At 37.2% G+C, this 22306-nt stretch overlaps 1 long non-coding RNA gene across 3 annotated transcripts; it reads left to right on the top strand.

Moving 5' to 3' along the window:
• Positions 1-3682: 3682 nt before the first annotated feature.
• On the top strand, positions 3683-21780 carry LOC136287757 (uncharacterized). Of its 3 annotated transcripts, XR_010720307.1 has the most exons (6): positions 3683-3767; positions 3861-3951; positions 4528-4673; positions 4860-4898; positions 8167-8243; positions 11227-11490. It is a non-coding gene; the product is annotated as an uncharacterized lncRNA (long non-coding RNA). The 3 variants fall into 3 exon arrangements; XR_010720306.1 differs by lacking the exons at positions 4860-4898; positions 11227-11490 and adding an exon at positions 20827-21780; XR_010720305.1 differs by lacking the exon at positions 4860-4898.
• Positions 21781-22306: the final 526 nt, after the last annotated feature.

Raw genomic sequence — 22306 nt, 5'->3', positions numbered from 1 at the left:
TAATATAAAATTATATGGAAATTATTATTCCCTTTCTTCCTAGTTTTTATTCAAGAAATAACCCATGGTAAATTAGGTGCAATTCTGCAAAGTTTTATGGAAGCATAGATCTTGGTATAAAGCATTAAATAAGCTCTGCTAGGATTTTATGGTTTTTTATACTTGTCTTTTAAAATTAGTTTATATTTGTAATGCTTTGCCTCAGAGGTTACATGAAGATCACTCCTGAGCGTTATTGCAAATTCTCAATTGTTTCTGAAGGCAATGGATACCAAGAATCTAACTTTGCAGACCAGAACCATTTTTTTCTTTCTGATATTTACCCCATGCAGATTTTTTTTGCGTGTTAACCATGACATAACCATAGGAATTGAGGAATTCCTATCCATCAAAGACTAAATACTTAGCTAAGAGAGTAAATTTAGAGACTAAATAAATTTTCTGTTGTTCTATGATATGATCCTAAGCTTAGTGAGATGAGCTGACCTCTGCAGAAATATACTGTGTGGCTCTCATTTTGTTGAGTTAATTCCAGAATAGGACATAAGAGCCAAAAGGAAGCATTGAAATTGCATTTTTTAGGTAAACCTTCCTCTCTCAGCTTTCTGTATTGTGAGTGTCTTGGTCTGGGAAGACAGGTATCTGCCAGGTAATAAAAAAAAAAAAAACCAACTGGAGTTTCCTTTGGAATGGAGAGTATAAACCCCCCCCACCCTTTTTTTTTCTTTTTCAATTATAAATTTACAATCAGAGGCTCTTAGGCAAAGATTTGGGAAATAGGAATAGCAATTCTTTACTAGTATGTATTACAAAGCAAACAAACACACACAAAAAAAAACCAACAACCACCAAACAACTGCAGCATTAATAACAAACGAAAACAGTACCAAGAACCTTGAGGGCTTTGTTTCACAAAACCCAGGGCAGTTTGGTTCTGGTGTCCCTGCAGGATCCTCAGAGCACCAAGCTGAAACAATGGAAAAGTCCCGGGCTGGTAGCTGGGATGGCAGGGTGTCCCGGCAGGCAGGGGCAGGATGTCTCGGCAGCACAGGGGGTGCAGGGTCACACTGCAGCAAGAGGAGCAGCGCCGAAGAAGCCGAAGGAGAGGCAGAGCCGGCCCAGCTCCCGCGGGTGCCGGAGAAAACTCAGGATTCAGGCCGATCCAGTGATAGTAGATTTCCCAGGACTGCATCCCTTTGGCCACAGTGAAACTCTTCCAGCCAGCAACAGCCGTTCTCTCTCTCCCCGAACGCCGAAAGAAGAAGAGCCCACAGCTGCCTCAAGCTCTGTGTTTTACCTGCGTTATCTCCCCCTTCCAACTTTGTCCACCTCTTTGTTTCGGTTAAGTACTCTCAAGTATCCAACACTTGGTCTCCTTGGTAACTTATGGGGAAAAAATTCTTTAGAGAAAGAAGGAACAAACCTAACCCCCAACAGTGAGCTTCACAGAGAAAGGAAGGGAAGAAAAGCTTTTCTTTCCCAAAGGAATTACAAATTTAAAATCCTACAGAGCGATGAAGCTTGACTGTAGCATTGTGGTTAAGTACTGATGTGGGAGTGTTGGTTGGTACTCTTCTTTTTATTAAGTCCAGTCACTGTTTAATATAAAACGGACGATCACTGACAGTAGGGACAGTCCCACAACTCACTCCTACCCAAGTGTCTCTGCAGAGCCGAGTTTCCATTGTTGGCTTTCCCTCCCTCTCTGATGAATCACAACCTCCTTCACAAATCTTCAGCAGAAGAGGAAAGCCCTGCTCAGCCTGCTTCTCAGCCACTGAAAAATTTTTCCTAGGAACAGGTTTGTTTTGAGTTCCCAGTTAGACACTGTCAGTGGGCACTGTGAGACTGAAGCTCAAAGAGGTCTGTAGGCATTTGGGGTCTTCAGAGCTGAACAGGAGGCTACACCATAATTTTCAGTTTCAGACCTTCTGAATCTGGTCCTAAATGTCTTCCATTTTTCACATGTGCCTCTTTTTCTAGGTCAATCAAAGGTGATATATCAATTTCTGTTACCTAGGATAACATAACTAGGATAGTATATAGAACATGTTTGTATTTTTATATAAGCATAATTGTGTTTTTTCATATTTTCACTTATTTTGAATAAATGTAATACTTTTTATCAGAGAGATGTTACAGCAAATTAAAACCTGCATGGGATACAGAAGGAAGTGAAAGGCAATCTGGATCAAACATATAAGGAACTGATTACATGTACTGTATATTTGGAAGTTTTGTTTGCAAAAGAGGCAGCATGTAGAAAAATTCCTATCAGCCTTTCACATCATTTGTCTGTCAAAGATGGTTTGTGTTTTGTTTAATGTTAGTTGAACCTGTCATCTCCCAACACTACACATTGCTTATATCAGAGCACCAAAGCCTTGGTTCATAATACATGATGCAGATTCTCTCATCCTGGATATTTTTTCCAGTGTGAATAACACGGACTTTGTCTTGATACTGTTATGATTTTGCAGCAACGCAAAACCAATAGAGCTACTTCACCTGCATCATCCTCCCCTTCAGTTTTATGCTAGTGTAGAACAGCTACAGAAAGAAATTACATCTATCTGCCCTGGCATTAGTGTTCTAGCCATTCTCAGTACTATAAAGGAATGTGGTGTAGGCCCCACGGAAAGAGAGGCCAGACACAAGCTCCCTATAATCATTACTATTCACCCTGGTGCAACTGTGCCCCCCTGGAATTTTAAACACAGGCACTGCAGAGGCTCATTGGGAACAAGTGAAGCTGTTCAAGTGCTGATTATTCTGGCAGAGCCTGAGCAAATTAGTTAATAATTAGGTGTGAAATTAATGTACACCTGTTTTCCTTAGTAGATTTCCCATGTTGTTAATTTGCTTCTGCCCCATCAAGGGACAAAGTACATTTAAAGAACATATGTGGGAATGAGCCAAAAATGTCCCCAGGTAAACCTTATTACATTTGTTATCTAAATTTTAGTATTGCATAGAGGTTTGTCTGAACTCTTCAAAATGTCTCTCACTCCTTAAATCCTAACTCTGTATAGTGCATATTTGAACAAGATTTAATTGGCTGATAAGAAAAATAAAATATTGCTTTGTCTTTATGTTACATTATGTTAGATAGATACATAGTATATTATTTCGTTATGCCTTATCCTGTATGTTTGCCTTTCAAATGTGATATATGAGGTTGTTTATAGAATGTACTAGCTAAAAATTGTGTGACATGATGTTAGACCTGCAGTGTGGTCCCTAATGTAAAAATGTGTTGTTGGAGGGATTTTAAGTATTTCTTTATGTTAAGCAGGTTGTTTTACTCAGAGGGAGTGTTTTGTGATTCTTTACTATGAGAAATACATAAACGAAGTTAAGTAGACCTGAAAGCCTCTGTAGGAGCTTTTAATTATAGACTGCACCAAAGTGCAGAATGAACATTATTGATGTTTCACTGAAATTGCACCTTTCACTGTCACCCACAATATGGAATGTGGGATCATCTCTTGGAAATGTCAGGTGATGCAAGATAAAGTTTGAATCTCTGCTCCTCTTAAAAGGTGCAGTTAAAGACTTTTTGCTCTAACAGGCCATTTTTGGGCCCTTCGTTATATTTAAAGCTAGCTATGCCAAATTGTTATCTCACTGCTTTATCCTGTTAACTCAGACTGTGACTTTCTGTTTTCTGTAGCCTCTCTGACTTTTTTGACCACTCCAGTTTACTGGACAGGGATGAAATTATCTGCAGCACAAGGGCAAACATGTAAATGCTTCTATGGGAGCAGGTAGAAGCAAGTGTCTTGAGAAGTTTAAGCACACATTGCTGTAGCAGGCAGGGCACATTAGAAAATGAAAAGTTCTTTCCTCTTTTCTCACAGACCTGGTACAGGAGATCAGCAAGTCTTTAAGAGATTGTTTTGTGGCCTGTTTTGAATTTTTTGCTATTCAGGTGTCTCACTTCAGTTGGAGGTAAGAATACCATTTTGGTCAACTAGGAACATTGCAAGATGACATGACTTTTGACAAACTCTAGCAGTCTTTGAAGTAGCTCATGTATAATGTGGGTAATTTCCCAAACTGTTCTTAATGCATATGTTAAACAAACAATCAGAACAAAATTGAGAAAAACCATCAGGTTCAGTTTAGCCTTCTTGCAATAATGTTAACAGAGGGAATTTTTGTGATCTCTAAGGGTTTAGTGTAGTGGTATACCAAAAGGTAGAAGTTTCTTTTCTTTGGATGCTATTTACCATCAAAAAAATCTGGGAATAATCTAAAGGGTAAATATTAAGCTACTTGTAAACTGCGGTGGGAATATATGCCAAAATTTTGGTTTACAAAAGATAGTATTTGCATATAAATCCAAAGAACAGTTTACGTAAAAATTTTTAAAAGGCTGATTCGTCGAAAATCAGTCACAAAAATACATTAGGATTAAATAGAATCTAAATGTTATGGCTGGACTTAAGTGGCTTGATTATACTTTTTAATATCTGGCATTGAGTTTTCATAGTCCTAATAAACTGAATTTCTGTTTCTTCCAAGAATTGTTCCCAGTGTTTATCCCATTTGAATAAATATTAGTGCTTGGACTGGCTGGCAGAGGAAGAGAGGCAAAACCCTTCCACTCAAGTTACAGCTGGTGAAAGCTCTGAGAAGCACCTGCCATCTGGACTATGACCCATGCCTGGGTGAGGAACTGTGTATTCATCAATAGTTAAAGCTGGTCTGCTCACCATCTCTCAGGACAAAAAAATTTAAGGCTCTCTTAGTGCAGTCGTAGATTAAAATATTTTTAATGCAAGCTAATTGTTATTATGGATTTCATCAGTTTTCTGATGTGGGTTTTCTGTTTTTTTCCCCATCTCTTCTCACAGCCCCTTTCCAAGACCACCTATTCTGCTTCACGTGTGTTTGTGAGTAATAGAGGACCATTTTTACCATGCCCATAGCTATTCATGTTTTTGCATTATGTGTCTTTCACTTCAAATACAAGGTGTTTTTCTGAGCTAAAACCCTCTCTTCAGTGTTAACTTATGAATGCAAGAAACTATTTTATTGGTCTGTGATTTGCATTCTCCCTTTTTCTCATAACTAGCATACTTACTTCTTCTTGCCACCAATGCAAAAGCTTTCCTCTTTATCTTCTTTGCTTTTTTTGCTTTCAGTTTTGTTGGAATTTGCAATAGGAATAGGAAAGTGGGAGAGGTACTTGGACGACATTGAATCCTTGCAGGTCTAGTCAGAGCTCCATGAAGGGGCTGCCAACTGTGTTACTCATTTCCCTCTGCTGTGCCAGGTTCTTTGTCCTCCCTCTTCCTTGACCCAGCTTGCTTTGATCATCTCTTTTCCCTTCCCTATCAGTTTCTCCAAGAGGTACATAGCCTGGAGTTGCTATTCTCCTTTATGCCTCCACCATTCTCCTGTCTGCCCTTCCCCCTTACTGTTCTTTTTTTTATTTTTTTTTTTTTTTTTTTTTTTTTTTTTTAGATTTATATTTATTTCCCCTTGTTAGGCATAGAAAGGTCAGGATCTTGTCCTCTGGGCTTTCTTGAACTTTGGGTACTAGCCATGAGTTCATTTCACTATAGCAGAATATCAGAGTCTATTTAAGTCCATGGAAAGGCTCCAATGATTTCAGGGAGTTTTGGTACTGGCTGTGAGACCGTGGCTGTGTTGGGCAGAATTTCTTTCTGTAGCAGCCTTATCCAGGAATCCAGGAGATTGCATGGCTCACTCTCATTCTCCAAAACATTTGTTTACTGTTACAGTCAATAGGAAGTACAGCAGCAGTGAGAAACTCTTTCTTGAATTGTTTCTTAAGCTATTGGAATATTACTTTTTCAGTGATTGCAAATCATGATTTTTTGCTCCTTTTCTACAAAAAAAACCCTTTTTTAATAAGAAAGTGGCCAACTGATTCATAAAATACGTCTGTACTTTTACAATCATGCTTCACGTACCAAATATTCCTATGGTATGCAATTTCTTTATTTTTTCTGAAAGAAAAGAAGAAAATGCTTATTTTTAATTTTTACTGATAGCTAGCCAGTTGTTTCCATTTTTACTTTATCCATGTCATATTGAGCTTAAAATTTTGAAAGAAATATGTGTGACGGGTTATGTTGCCCTTCAGTCAACCCCTTGCTAAATTTGAGGTATTCAATGGTTATAATTGTACCTTATAATTAGTCCCAGGCTTGTGACTGTTTCTGTTACTCTTCACTGAACTTCTTAATTTATTAATGTTTTTCTACTTCTTGAAAGTAGTTTAAAAATTCTCGACCGATTAGCCAAATTGTCCTATTCAAATTTCAATATTTGACTAGTAAATTTGTGTAACAAGGTGGGCATGATGTATTAATACTTTAAATGAGCTATTGAAGAAATTATTTCACATATCTTGGAACTCCTAATTTTCTTCTTGGCACATATATCCTAACTAAGCATACCAGACAATTCGTGAGTTCTTGGCTTAAGTTGCACAAGATCTTTCCTCTGTATTTTTTTTTTTTTTGACAGTTACTTCTGATCTCCAGATGCAATTCTTCCAGCCCTTAGGAATAAATCAGAATATCCTCTGGAGTAATTTATTTTTTTTTCTGATAACTAGAATTTCATGTGTTTTAAAATCCTTGGGGTTTATGTGCTGAATTTGTGCTTTAAAGTTACGTCAAAGGAAGATAGTATAAATCATATGCAAGCTGAACCACAAATTACATTTTGGTGGTTGATATTTTTGATCCTTTCCTTCCATTTTACTGTGATTTCTCAACTGTAGAATTTTTTTCTAATTTCTTATCCCTACCAACTTAGATTTTCAACATAATTTAGTTTATTAAAAACATCAGCATGATCCTTTATAATGAAAAAAAGAGGTCACTGCAACACTGGTAATTTTGCTATCTTAAACAGCCAAAGAATCGTAGTGTGAGACAGATAAGCCATTTGTTCAGTGCTGACTATGAATTGGAGCCATGGCAGAAGACAATTTTTCATGTCAAAACCAAATCCTCAAATAATTATCAAATCTGATTTAGAATCCAGGAGAATTGTAAGGATGATGAGACAAAGAAGATAATAAAGCATTTTGGAGAGATCTCTGATGTTATTGTGTTCAGGCAAGCAAATGGTAAATTGCCCCATCTGCTTCTAAATTTCAGGCTTGGATGGAATTCCTGAATTAGAAAAAAAAAAAAAAACCTTAACAAAAAAAACCCCAACAAAACACTCCCCCCACAACAAAACAAAAAGCAATTAAAAAAAAACCAAACCAAACAAACAAAAAAACTCCACAAAAAAATTAAAAAAAAAAAAACAAAAAAAAAAAAAAACAAAAAAAAAAACCACAAACCCAGCAAAATTAAAGTGATTAATAATGCATGTCCAGATGCCAACAAAAAGCAGTAGATGGGTCATAGACTAATAGAACAGCCTAAGTTGGAAAAGATAGGAAGTTCATATGGTTCAAACTTTCATGTGAAAGGGAGCCCTAATAACATTATCTAGCACTCTGTCCAGTGGTATCTTAAAACCCTACTATGATAGAGACTATCACATACCTGGGACATTGTTCCAATGGCTGATTGCTCTCACTGTGAAAGAAATATTTCTTATATCAAGATGAAACCTATCCCTACAGAGCATGAGCCCATTGTCCCTTGTCCTCTCCATGTGTATCATTGTGAAGTGATTTCACTAGGAGTGACTTTTATTTTTAAGTACTAGAAAATTGTGATGAGGTCACATGAGTCTAACGTGAGAAAAGGCCTAATTCCTTCAGTTTTCCTTGTAAGTCAGGTTCTCCAGCAACTGAATAATTGAATCCTCATTTGGACCCTCTCTAGTCTGTGCATGTCTTTTTTTGAATTGTGCAGTTGAAAACTGGACACAGTTCTTAAAGCACATCCTCGTTTTTGTTGGCTAATACCTCTGCAGATAGCCTTCAGAGATGTAATTACGAGTTACATTCCTTTTACTATCTTGAAACTCAGCTGAATATTGGCTTTTATACACCTTGCATTATTAGCATACTTGCAAATTTTTCTACAAGACTCATTTTATGTATATGTATGTGTGTGTTTAAATATATATGTATGTATATATGTAATTTTCAGGAGGACTTTGAGAGAAGTACTTATAGTTGATGAAATATTTCTTCTTTGTCCTGTTAAATTCTGGTAGGTTTCTGCTGAGATGTAAATGCCTCAAACTGCCATTGGCTTTCTTTTATGTACGGACCACAAGAAAAGACTATGACGGTAAGCTGAAATATTCACAGACTATGAAACTCTGCCTGGGCTGATTTAGAAGCCAAGGCAAGAAACAGTTATTCTTTCTAATTGAAAGAAATTGCATCAATAATGCATCAATATGCAATGCCAAAATATACAGTTAAGACTGGAATTAGATCTATCTTCAAGTCTGCTGCAGTACTCCCAAAATTTTTGTTTCCCTGAAGTATGATATAGAGTGGAAGTGGGGAGAAGAAAAGCTGTGTTCTTGTCGATTGTCTCCCAGATGAAACAGGCAATTGCAATCCTCATTTCATCATATTAAACTACATATGTATGGAGAAGGAAAGGAAGGGAATAAAGCTATGGCAAAACTGTTTTGAGAAGTGACACATAACCTAGAAGTGTCTCAGAACTTAGCAACTACATATATGTTGCAGATCCTTCCCTTTCACTCCTGTTGCCAGGAGCCTCAGTCACTCACCAAGGCTGAAGTGTCCAGGTGCTATCTAAACACAGAAAAAATAGTTCCTGTCAGTTTACAATGACAGAATAAAAATAATAGGAGAAAGCAAGAAGCACTAAGGTAAAAAAAAAAAAGTACTTTCTGACTCGGAATTTGGAAATGTCAAGTGAACTTCTCTTGCAAAACCAGCTTTCGGGCATCTTACTAGGATCAGGCAAATACCCCAAACACAGATTTAATTCACAAAGCAATGTATTTTCTAAGTTTTTTTGTGTTTAACTTTTCAAACCATAACTCACATTTCTTTAACAACAGACAGTTAAGAGTGTTCAAATAAATGGATCGTTCTAATAATAAATGAAAATAAAGGCATTGTTTTATACTGAATTCAAATGAATTAATTATGGTCATCACTTATCTCCTGGGGAAAAAAAAAAAAAGCTTCTTTCACCTATGTCCATAGATTTCAGCAGCTTTGATGGGATTTTATAAACTAAGCCTTAAATTCTGCTGTCAAGGACAAAAGAACGTCTGAAAGAAATAGAATTTAATGAATGGGGCTCTTGAAAACACCAACTTAAAATGAAGTTCAGTGTTTAATTAAATGTGGTATCTACTCCAAAGATTTCAAATCCATCTAGTAGTAAGAAGGACATACAATACAATCTATTTTACATAGATGTTGGAACAATTTCTACTATTTAGAGTAGTCTCCAGAGCACTCATCCCAGGAAAAATCATGGAGCAAGTCCTCTTGAGGGACATCTTGGAGCAGGTGAAGAAGGAAGTGATTGGCAACAAATGGTGTGATCAGTCCTACCTTACCAAACTGACAGCAGTGGGTGTCATTTGCCTTGACTTTAGCAAGGCTTCCAGCAGTCTCCTCCAAAATTCTTGGAACTAAGTTGAGTCATTACACTGTGGATGGGTGGACAGATAGATAAAAAGAGGTTGGATGGTTGGGCTCAGAGGACAGAGAGCAGTTAGAGGATTGTGTTTACCTGGAGGCTGGTGGCAGTGGAGTGCCACCAGCGCATCTATCCTGGGACCTGTTCTGTTTGGCATCACAGGAGCACCCCAGTCCGACTGCACCCCAGTCAGACTGAAGGTGTGCTCCTGAGCAGACCTTAAGATAGCACTTAACAAGTCTAATAGACCTGAGGAGACAGTGCTGCAGTGTTAGCTAAGCTGCATTTCAGTCCAGTCAATGGGTCTGAGCCTTCTGTAACAGGGCTGCAGCAAGGACCTCCCAAGCATTTTTATCATATAGCCTTTGTACAACTGTCAGTGTCTGCATTCTTTAAGGGATATGTTTAGAAATGATACTATTTTTTTCTTTTAGAAGACTCTTCTTATCATGTGAGTAACTTTTAAAATTGCTTACAGTAGGCACCAGGCATGACTGAGCTCTGTTGAGGTTGAGCAATATGTTACTTTCATCTGAAAATTTAAACTAGTGTAGACTCTGGAGGGTTCTTAAAAATGAGGATTTGATTTTAAATGTCATAGTAAAAGAAATCAAAATCAAAGAAGGAGGAATAAATCTATTTACTAATAAAAAAGATTTGCTGAGTGGCAATCCTACTTACTAGAATTTGAATTTATTTGCCAGAATGAGCTCTGAGTCAGAAAAAGTCATTGTGAAACCAGCTGAACACAAAAAGCCGAATTCAGTGCTCGCATGTATTCACACAGCTATCGTTTACTGGGAATAGGATTGGCGCAGAGCATGGAAATGAATAAGCCTTTGCCAAGAAAAGAAAAATTGAGACAAATTTCAGAGACCACATCATAGGAACATTTCCCCATTGTGCCTGTGGTTGTGGTCTGGTGGTCTGCTGAAGTGAGGAAGAAGAAAAAAGCATGAAATCAGACAGAAAAATGTCTCTGCAAGTACCAAGCAGCAAGAGGGTTGTAGCATAGTGGCAAGGTGCCTCACTGACTAACTCCTTTTCAAAAAGCTGACACTGCATTTTAAAAAAGTTTATTAATTCTTTACAGTCATTTGAAGAATTATGAATGGATGTGCTTTGTAAAAGTGATACTCTGCTTGTTGAATCTTAGATGTGTTCCTCTGCATCAGGCATTTTTCTTTACTGTTCTGTTTTTCCCTCTCCCCATGTGTGACAATTGATAACTTGTGTTACAGGAAGTCAATCAATAGACCTGTTTTCACTACATTACTAAAGGTTTCTTTAGATGGTTTTATTAATGGTCAGGAAAATGAAACTAATGTTACATAAAAATATAGCTTACCGTGTGGTCAGTTAAGAGTTAGTTAAAGTACTTTGAAGATTATTGGACTGAATTAGGCTGTACAAAGTTGGAGGGGCCAAAAAACCATAAAGTCTAAATTTTCCTAGATCTTCAGGACAAAACACTAAATCTAAAGCAGTTATTTATCTAATAAATGTTTGAGTCAGATTTGCGGGGCACGGTAGAGAATAATTTTGAGATTAAGTCTTATTCTTTAGAATTACTAAATTACTACTAGACAAGTCAGAGTTAATTTCATTCATATCCCTACCTTTTTTTTTTCCCTAGGTTGAAAAATCATTTTCAGTTATTTTCAGTGGGACCAGATAGTCATAAATGGTTCTGCTTTCAGTGCTCCTGAGCAGATCTTCAGATAGCACTTAACAAGTCTAATAGACCTGAGGAGACAGTGCTGCAGTGTTTGCTAAGCTGCATTTCAGTCCAGTCAATGGGGCTGAGCACAGTGAATTCCTTTCCTTGCTATTTTTTTTTAATGGGGAAAAACCCAGAGTCAGCAATGTGAGTTTTAAACTGTGGAACTTTATTATTTACTCAAAGGATAAATAAAGCCATTCACAATCTAAGTCCTGTGTGCTCTCTAGATGCAAGGTGTCTGCAATAGGAAGCTGGTCCCAGGAAACCAGAACAGGATCCCTGCCTGCCCAGCAGAGCTGGAGCTTTTCTCCTTTGGTAAGGAGCTCTGCCTAACAAAGTGCACAGGACAGGAAACATCATAGTGTCTGTATGCCAGTGCCTGTGACTACTGACCTAACTACAAATAGAAGTCATTGGACCCACACTGATTATGCATGTACTGAGTAGGAGATTACCAGCAAGAGCAACAGCAGTTCTATCTAGTAATATAATGACATGATGATGGCAGAAATACTTAAGAAGAAATAGATGTGTCCATTGCTTTAGGCTTTTGCTTCAGCACAGCACCATGGCGCCTCATGTTCCTAGTCACACACTATACAAGTGTACAGCAAACATTTTAATCTTCCATTATACCTGTCAGAAATAAAACTGACATAACTAATGTTTAACAATATAACCTTCCTTGCCATTGACCATTCAGCCTGTGTCTGACTAGCAGAGAACAGAAACCCACAGTCCTCTGAAGAAAGCAAGCAGGCAGCTGTACAGGGTCCAGTGAGCCTCCATTCGAACCTCTGACCGATCAGAGACCAAACATTTGAGCTGGCCATAAAGTTCCCACTTTTTCCACCCAGGAGGACAGTGTTTGGCCAGTGCTGCATACTTGTTAAACACTGGCTATACACCTTGCTATGTGTGCTGTGTCTGTGCAATTTAGTAAAAGTCACAGCAGCCTCTTCCTCCCCTCCAGACGATACATTCCTGTCCCATATTGCAATTTCCATTTTAATGATTTAAAAAAAAAAAAAAGAGAGAAACATGAAAAATTGGTACTTGATGGGGTTGTGTGTTTGCTTTAAAAACCACTAGCATATGTGGATATGTTATGTTTAATAAAATGACACATGAAAAAATTCTTTTTCTTTGCTAATTAAAAAAAATGTACAGATACTGTAGTTATGATTTGATCTGCTCCAACACAGACGCTTGATGATCTTTTCTACACTTCCCTCATTTTTGTATTGCGCTTCTAACTAAGATTTCCTATTAATTCTGAGGTTTTGGCATTGTTTAGTGCAATCATAACACTTGAGGAGCACTCAGCCCTTGCTGCACCCTGAGCATGTCTTTTGAGGGCAAGAGAACAAAAAATTAATTATAGCTACACAGTGATTTCTCAATGCATTTAAATACAAGACTGGATACAAGGAAAACAGAGTCTCTGTTTTGAGTGGCAGGAAAGAAATGGTTACATGAAGGATAAAGGAAAGGCAAGGAGGCTGGATGTGTGGTTGAACTGCGAGGTTATTTCTGCCATATGGATTTTGCAGTGGTTGCTGGAGGCTTGAAACAAATCACCACCTGAATTTGGTTATTTAAAGTGATAGTGACAGCTCCTTTAATGCAACGAAACACACTGGAGTTCTTGTGTTAATTTTGATCACTGTGTAAGTGATGTGATTAACTTCAGTGGGTATGGACAAAAGTTGCACTAGGAGGACAAAGGGGATGGCCATTCTGAGCTCCCTCCAAGTGCTTATTCAGAGTGACACACTGTGAGAATGCTAAAAGGTGGAGATGAGGGTTTTCAGAAAAGATAGGTGATTTTTGGGGTGTTTAAGTATATTTCAGGAAACTTTGGTGGAGCATACTTTTAGGAAACACTGTGTATTCGTGATTTACATAGCTCCTTTGTGTCTCCTTTGCACACATCACTGCCAGCCACTGCTGAAAATCTCAGGCTACCTTCTTGCATCAGTTCTAGGTGATGGTAGAAGCCTCCCAAGACTAATTAAAAGAGCCACTTTGGCATCACAAGAAAGAATATCTCCTTTGAATAAAGCATTCCAACTTCTGTTTGTGTATCCTTCCTCTCCAGCTAATGGAATCTGTTCTGTGAGTGTGCCAGTTAATTTTGTAGTGCTTTTCCATAACAGCAGGAAATTGAAATTTGAAAATGCTATTTAAGAAAGCTGAATAAAGAGTTTGCACTCTTCCAGTTCAACTACTTTTGAAAATAAACCCTCAGCATATGAATGACAGAAAGCACAGTAAAACCTGCAGCCTTTTGCAGACTCAGAGCAGATACTTTTGGCTGGAGTAGGAGCTACGACTTTTGCAAAAAGAGAGAGAAGGACAAGCATGGAAGACCAGGAGAAAAAGAGAAAAAGGATTGGGGAAACTATGATGAAAGAGGTAAGTTGAAGACAGAGTCACAATGAAATTAAAGTTGGCATTAGAAATATATAATGATGTTACTTTCCCAGTAGTGTAAGGCTGTGAGCCTGTTGATGGAATAAACTCAGTTCTTAATGCCATCTGCTCTTGCTGATGGAAACAGTGTCTTGCTGGATGTAGAGGGTGGAACATTCCTGAACACGTTAATGCTATAAACCCTTCATAGATTAGCATGGTCTGTTGCAGAAATGCTTGAATTAGAGAAGGAAATGACTTGTAATAGCAACTCTACTAGAGTCCTTAATGGTCTCTTGCAGATCTACTGCATGCAAGTGAGTGACTGATCCAGCAGTGATCTGAGAACATTGCAAAATCTGCAAGCATAGATCCTGTTTGTGCCTGCAGGCAACCTACTCAATTTACAGCCAAAGCTGAAAGCCCTTTGAAAGCTGGCTCTTAAGGTTATGCCCTCTCTCCTAAAGTCTGTCAAGGAATTTTCCCCTATAAGATATTCCAGGAGAGTTTTCTAGCGCATGCTTGTTTTTGTTTTTGTTTTTTTGGGGAGGGGTTTTTTTTTGGTTTTGTTTTTATTTTTGATGTGGCAAAACGAGCAACCTTTGTGAGAGCTCAGATAATCAGATTTGCATATGTTTAGCCAGTCTCACTGCTACTATTTTGAAAATAATTCTCAATATAGGTTTATGCTCCTGTTCTGGTTTCCTGGGACCAGCTTCCTACTGCAGGCACCTTGCATGTAGAGAGCACACAGGACTTAGATTGTAAATGGCTTCATTTATCCTTTGAGTAAATAATAAAGTTCCACAGTTTAAAACTCACCTTGCTGACTCTGGGTTTTTCCCATTAAAAAAAAAAAATATCAAGGAAAGGAATTCACTGTGCTCAGACCCATTGACTGGACTGAAATGCAACTCAGCTGGTCAACTTTCAGCTAAAAAATAACAACAAAGAAGTTCCTAAAGGAATACAGAGTCCCTGGCATTTTCTTTTCTTTGGCATCTTTCTTTTTCAGTCCTTGTGATTTTAAAATTCTGAGACTCTTTTTGATTTTGTTTCCTGATTTATTTCCTTGAGATTCCTGCAATACAGGTTGGGGGTGGCATGGATTAATATTTGTTAGGACAAACCAGTGTGGTTCTTGGATGAAACATGGAATCTTTTCTGTTTAAGATTTTGCTGTGTTTCCTTAAAAAAAAGTGAGATTACAATTTTTAACTTTCTATTTTTTTTTCTTTCACCATAACTTGATTCCTTCAATGAGGAATTCTTCGTCTCCACACACTCACAAACTTTGTCCTGTGCTTTACAGCTTGGCACTTCTATAAAGCTTTCTTCACAGTAGATATTTTACCCTATAAACATTTGCATACACTTAGCACCTCTCTTCAAAAGTGTCACACTGTTTGTATTGATTTTTTTCAATTTAATATTTTCCCATTACTTTCCTCAACCTTCAAAGTTCTTTAAATTACCTGTATCAACTCTGAAAACTCACTGATTTGCATTCTTCTTATATCGTTATTGTTAAGTATCCTGCTGGGTAAATCTAAAGTAATTTAGAGCTGTAAATCTCAAACCTTATGAGGGAAGAACACTAAATTTGTTTAAATTATTTACATTAAGAAAAATTATTCAGTGGAACTGGATTATAAACCAGTTAGTTCATACAATACTGAAGTCAGTTATTTTAGATTATTCCAAGAGCCTAAGAATAACAAACAAGGCAAAAATGAATTCTTTAACTGCAAGGCTGCTAACTAGAAGAATAAAACAAAATCAGAAGGGATTTAATGGCATAGTGGTAAATGGATAGAAGGCATGCAAGGCAATCTAAATTTATTTGATTTCTCTCCCTGTTTGTGCTTATTTTACTACAAGTTAGTCCACTGGAAGTCATGCTCCATTTATAATAGTCTAAATGATGGAAAAATCTGGCTAAAAGGACATTCAAATTCTCCATAAGTACCAACCACATAAACAGGAGCCCAAAGGAAACACAAACTGAATTAGCTAAGGTGAGGTCCATGTTAAGACATGAAATCATAAGACTTCATGCTAAAGTTCTTTTCTGCCTGGACTCCTCTGGAATATAGCTGTTTACCCCTTTTCCCTGACAGACTGCAAGTGACAGAAGTGCTCCAGTGTTCAGGGGCTCTTGTGGTAACTGCCGGCCTTTGCTTCAGCTCTGTGTGTGTATGGGTCATTAATTTCCACATCATCGGTGCTGAGAACGAAAGTACAAATGATGGTTGATGAAAGCATTCAGTTTAGTGAACTCAAAGGAATCTCATAAAGTTATTTCTGTCCCTATCTGGTGGAATAGCAGTGGCGTGTGGGCAAGTGTTGGTCTGTGGGCTATGTGAAGCACCCTGCTGTGCAGAGCTGGGCAGTGTAAAACCATCTAAACTTGATATTTGTGAGTTTTCATTGGCAATGAGGATTGTAAAGTACCCTGCAATTGAAGGGAACATGTAAAAATAACAACGGAAAAATGATCCATATGTTCACAAAATCCCGTTTCTATTGTAGAGCAATTCGCATGAAAATTCCTGGGTTAAGTGTGGCCTCCTTTTGCTATATTACAATACATTATTATGGGTCATTGTTTTGAAAGATTTTGTGGGACAATAAGCATCAAATTCAGTTATCTATAACTGCATTTAGTTTGAGATGTTCTTGGGCCCAGTGTGTGGTATCCAGATGCTCCAGAACATTGTAGGCATCCTGTTTGTCCTGTGTTATATCTGCCAGACACATGCACATATCTGAAATGCCCTAAGGCATCCCAAATGGCACTAGGTGTCTTTTTGAGTCTGCTGAATCAATCCTTCAGCTTAAGCTCACTTTCAGGTGAGTTTAAACTGAAACTGAGTTTAAGCCAACTAACATAGGAACTAACTTCAGTTTAACTTAAAGGAAAGTCTTGTCAAAGGGCTGAGCATATTTCTGTTCTTTCTCACAGTCTCATGAATATCCTAAGTGCACCGAATAGCCCTAGTCACCTGTAAATATGGGCAGTCTCACTATTTGCAATTCATGCAATTAGATTTTATCTTGAATATCTACTTAATTTCTGTGTAGGCTCCTACATCCTGTGTATGAAACCATACCTGTCACTGAAGTCTGCTGTCTTAGTTCAGTCTATTTGCTTTTCCCTAATACACTCATACCCCTTAACACATAGGCACTTAAAGTGTATGGGATCAGAGTGGTGAACACAGAAATTAAACAAATTAAAATGAAAGACAATCAATTCCCTCTCTTTATTTTACAAATAAAATACAGTGGATTGTGATTTTTGATGGGAGGATCAATTTAGCCCTGGCAGTGTCCTAAACATGCTTTTTAACACAGAAAAACACCCCTGTTGTCATACAAGTTTTTTCCTCCAAGTTACATCTTCTGTTAAAATTTACTACTCTTATCAATTTTGAATTTTTCCCAGCTAAACTCAAGTTAGACCCCATAGCTTTTTGTTTTCCAGGAATGAAAAAAAATGAAAATGAAAAAAAAAGCAGCTACTTTTCTATATCAGGAAAATACTTCTTCATAAGTTACAGGAGAAAGAGATGTGGAGATGTTTGCCATATTAGCACCTGACTGTAGTTATATTTTAAAATAAAAATGCACAAGGTAGAAATGTGGTACTTCTTGGGTTTCTACTACTACAAAACATATTTCAGAGCTGCACCGTTCAAGTCACTTTGAAGAATTCTTTAGCCCCAGGAAGAGCTCCAGTTCAGAGCCCATCAAAAGGGTGTGAGTTTCATAGCGGGAGCGCAGAACTTAGTTCCAAGCCTCCCAAAGACAAATAGAGCCAGAGCTTTAGAATTTGTCAATAGAAATAATTTTACAATATTGTAGCGACAAGTTAAAAACAGATCTCATTCTGTGTTTTACTGAGGTAAATTTGATTGTTACTATGGACCAATGAGCTTGATAATTGGGCACCATACTGCTTCCATTGGTGTCCCTGAGCTGTGTCAGGGGTGGTCCACAAGAGGTATTCCATAAGAATAAATCCATGTCCTGCATGAAGTGGTGATCCTGCCAGAAGTGGTAGGGTCAGCAGGAAGGTTAGTGGTGGCTGGAAGGATCAGACAAGCAGATGCAGATGCATATCTCCAATTCAAAATTGTAGTGCTTTGGTAACAAACCCCTTCAGTGCAGCTCCCTCTTACTAAAATTTATGGTGTCCAGATAGAAATTTATACTCTTGATGATGACAAATTATTAAAAAGATAAAGAATGTGGTTTTTGTAAGAAAATATTTTCTTATATTTTCTTATCCTTCAGCTTTTCACACATTTTTGCTCTTAATTCATTCTCCATCCCAAAGATTGCCAGCCTTTCTCAGCAAAGCAGTCTTTTGTCTTGGAAGTCATCCCACTGAAACTCTGTAGGAGTTCCTGGGCAGAAATCTCTTTTTAATTTCACTAAAATAATTTGTGAGGTGATGGGTGCTTGTGGAATGTGCTACATCTCTACAGCAATCATTGAGACCGCAGCATTTGCAGCAATTTGACTGTGACATTAAAACCATGCACCCTGGGCTCTCAGGCAGGTGACATTGCTAGACTGATATTGCCCAGCTTCTGACAATTTTCCAGCTTGTGCTCTGTTTTCTCTCTTTTGAGAACATGTGGGCCTTAATGTTTCTGTGCTTAGTGAGTCTTCCTCTTGCTTTCTCTTATGTAAACACACACAGACCACAGCCTGCCTCTACTGAGCACATCGAACATTAAAATAACAGATTTGTTTTCAGAACAAGAAAGTAATGGATTCAACTCTTAATTATTGAATAGCTGTTTTGTCTTGTAACAAATCTGAAACTATTGCCAGTTCCATAATCTGCTGCTTTGATACTGGCAAAGATTTTATTTTTGAATGCATTCAGCTACGTCTGTAGGAGAGTCTGAAAACCCTAAAGCACCACAACTTGCTCCTTCCTGAACATTTTACGGGTATGGAAATATTGCAGTTTAGTTTGCTACAGTAATTTAGGTAGAAAGGTAAGTGCTGCAAATTTCAGTGCTAATTAAACAGAATTTTTACAGCAGCAGAAAGTGATATATCCTATTCTTCCAAATATGGGTTGAGTCCAATCTGTCTTTTTAATTGTGCTGCAACAGATTATTACGTTGTTCAAATAAATACTAGAAGGAAACTTCAACTAAAATCCTGCTGAAGGGGAAAGTGCCTTGTATAAAAATGGTTTCATATAATTTTGTTCTGCATTCTGACAAATACACGGCCATCAATATCCTTCCTTCAGTATGACAGAATTAATAACATTAATAGCTAGCTATTTGGGTGTCAGTATGAATAATTACTTGAAACATTGATAAAATTGCCATCATGCTTTTCAATGGACAGACCATGAAAAAACTACATTGCCCTGCAGCATTATTTAATAATTCAGCAAATTCAAATCTTGAGAATTTTAGTAATTAAACTCCAAAATGAAAAACATGCATAAACCAGCCAACTCCAGACAGAAAGAAAATTCAAGCCTTTTAGTAAATTATGCTTTGGATGGAAGAACACTATGTAATATTAATGCTAATCCTTCAATAGACAAGCTATTTTGAAAACCACCTGACAGGAATTCATATGCCTGTGTTTGTGTTTACAACTGGAGGAAAAGTTGAGGGTAAGACAACCAGATCCTAGAACCACATAGAGAATCACTGCTAGGAATAACCCTGTCTCTGCCCAAAACTCAAAATGGGAGTTTTGATCTCAGAAAGTGGAAAAAAAATTTGCACTGTTGGTACTAAGATATGGGAATAAGATATGAACCTGTTGATCGTTTGGCCAATCACACTAGTGCACTCACCTGTGCAAAAGCTCAGCCTTGGAAGAAATTACTGGTTCACAATCTGGAGCTCAGGAAGGGTTAACCTACAGAAGAAATTAGATCAGGAATAACTGGAAGACTTCTGGATGTTCAGCTTTGGGAGGAGGCACTGAGACTTGCAGACTGGAATATCATTCCCTGTTTAGTAATCACAGTCCCCAAATGGTAATCTTATTCGCCTTTCAACTCCAAATAAAAATTTGCACCTGCTTACAAGATGTCAATTATTTTGTTTTTTCTAATTGTGCATTTTAAGGTTGGATGCAGTAGATTCAATGAGTACCACAGAAGTTTTTCATTGAAAAAAGTTGAATGTCTTTTAGTACAGCCTCTTTCATAGACATGTCTTCCTTTAATACATTGCCAGAAGTGGTATGTTTCAAGTATAACCCTGCTCGACAAAAAGAGAATAGTTTCCAAAAACTGGTGAAAAAAGGCAACCAAATGAGTTAGAGTGAGATCTAGCAAACCACTAATGGTGCAGCACTGCATATGTGCACTCCATAACTTTGCATAAAATTCATAATGGAGATTGAGTGTATACTTCATATTGAGTGTATCCAAACAATAAATCTCACATAAATGAGATACTTTTAGAAACTATCTTTCAAATTAAGCCCTTACAACTGAGATAATTCCCATTTCCTATATTTATCCATTATTTGCTCCACCCTGAGCCATGATTTAAAGTCCAGGTTATTTCAGTACTAAATCTGATTTTGAGAACTTTGTTAATCCAGAAGTTTTTAATACTGAGCAGAGCACACTGCTTATTATGAGAACAATAGAAATAGAAAACAAGGTAAAAAGACAAACAAAAACCCAAACTGAAAAGGCAAACTGAAAATTGTGTCAGTGTAATGATCGCAATAAAACAAATGCCTCAATATGGTTGTTTTAAGAACAAATCAGATTACATTTATAGAAGTATAACCCATATTGAAGCATTAATCACATCACTATCTCTTTTGTACCATTAATATTTTGTACAGACCTGCATGCATTTTTCTTCCATAAAAATCCCTTACACTTCTGAAGGATTGCACCACTGTTAAGAGCAACTCCATGGTAAGAGTTCCTTCCACATACTAGAAATTCTAAAATGTATTTTCTAAACAGATAGCAGTTACTAGAAATGTCTGTAGCAATACTGAATAAGTTTGTGCATACCCATCATGCAGTGCATGGCTTTCAATAAGGAGTTTTAATTTCTCTGTGCTATGTTTCTTTCTCAGGTAATTTCTTCTTCTGTGATTTGATGTTTAAAACTCACCTATGCCTTTGGTGATATCTCTTTATACTGTACACTTCATTGAGACTGATCTTCAAAGCCTTCAAAGAGGACACAAGAGGACATCTTTCATTTTTCTATGACTATACATGAGATCTCCCCAGAACAATGAAGGAGAAGACCCCAGCTGTTGAAATGCAAAATCAGAAGATTTAGAGCTGGAAATAGCTTTCATTACGTTTTCTTACCTATGGTTTTGCTGTTTCAAAATTGTTGTCTTTTGAGAGTTCATGTCCGAGTTATAAACAACTCAGGCCATACAAAGACTGAGAACAAAAGGAAGGTTCCATTCCCTGGCAGTTGGAAGATATTTTCCTTCATTCAAGACCATCTTTCTACCTTTTGTTTTCACTTACTGTATTTTCTCACCATCCCTGCACAAAACCAAAACCAAACCAAACCACTCAGCAAACTAGAAAATCCAAAACTTTACCACTATCCTTAATTTCTATTTATATAACTGGCTTGGAGTTTAGATTGCACTGTTTTTGCTACTATCTTATGCTGTATTCTACAATTTCTTCAGAACAGTCATACAGGATAAGTCTTATTATCAGTGACTTTTTTCTGAAAATCAAATATTAGAAACAAATTCATGTGGGTGTGTACATATCTTTTTTTAGGGGCAAACAAGTGGAGTACATGTTCTGGAAGGTCCTTTGTGGGTTTAAGAAGTCAGTCAATATAGCAACCATAAACTGTAGTTTACAAATAACTCATGCTGGAAGTAAAGAGTTGGAATTATTTGTTACAGGAGTATTCCCAAGACATTCCTAAAATACATTAATGTAAATATTTAAATGGATAATGTTGAGCAATGAATACTTTTGCAATTATCAAACTGTGCCTGGAAATATCATGTAAATATCTAAATAGTCTGAATTAATTAGAAATTCTAATTACTATGGTTTATAATTTACTATCACATGACTGCTACAACAACTTAAGACTAATGGAAGTCTTAACTTTTTAAATGGAATTCTTGACTTTTTGTTAATTTATTTACTGCAACATTAACTTTTGTCTACAGTACAAGTGGAGGGTCTCCTGGGCTTTGATTATCCTATAAAGAGCAATAAGAAAGCATTTTAACTCCTGCTGCTTACATCCACCAGTGACTCGACACACAAGGTTATTTACCTTAGAGCTTGTTTTGGTTTTTTTCTCCCAAATGCATATAGTACCCTTTCTAGAAGTGACATCAGATAGGAACATGCCCTCAATTATCATTACCAGTTGTTTGGGGTTTTTTTCTATTAACTTACTGTAAAGGAATTTCAAAGCTTCTGGAGATAATTAGATCTCAAGTGATCTAAGTACTCTTTTTTTCTGCAGGTAAAAATAATCTCCAGAGAAAAACACTAAGGCTTGACATACAGTCTCTGAAATTGAAATTGTTGTTAAAGCAATTGCTCTATCATATT

The sequence above is a fragment of the Chamaea fasciata genome, unplaced genomic scaffold (genome assembly GCF_029207755.1).
Source record: "Chamaea fasciata isolate MVZ Bird 193981 ecotype frontalis unplaced genomic scaffold, bChaFas1.0.hap1 SCAF_3, whole genome shotgun sequence".
In the NCBI taxonomy this organism is placed as follows: domain Eukaryota; kingdom Metazoa; phylum Chordata; class Aves; order Passeriformes; family Sylviidae; genus Chamaea; species Chamaea fasciata.
Note: the sequence above shows the minus strand (reverse complement) of the source record. Positions and strands in the feature narration are given on the sequence as shown.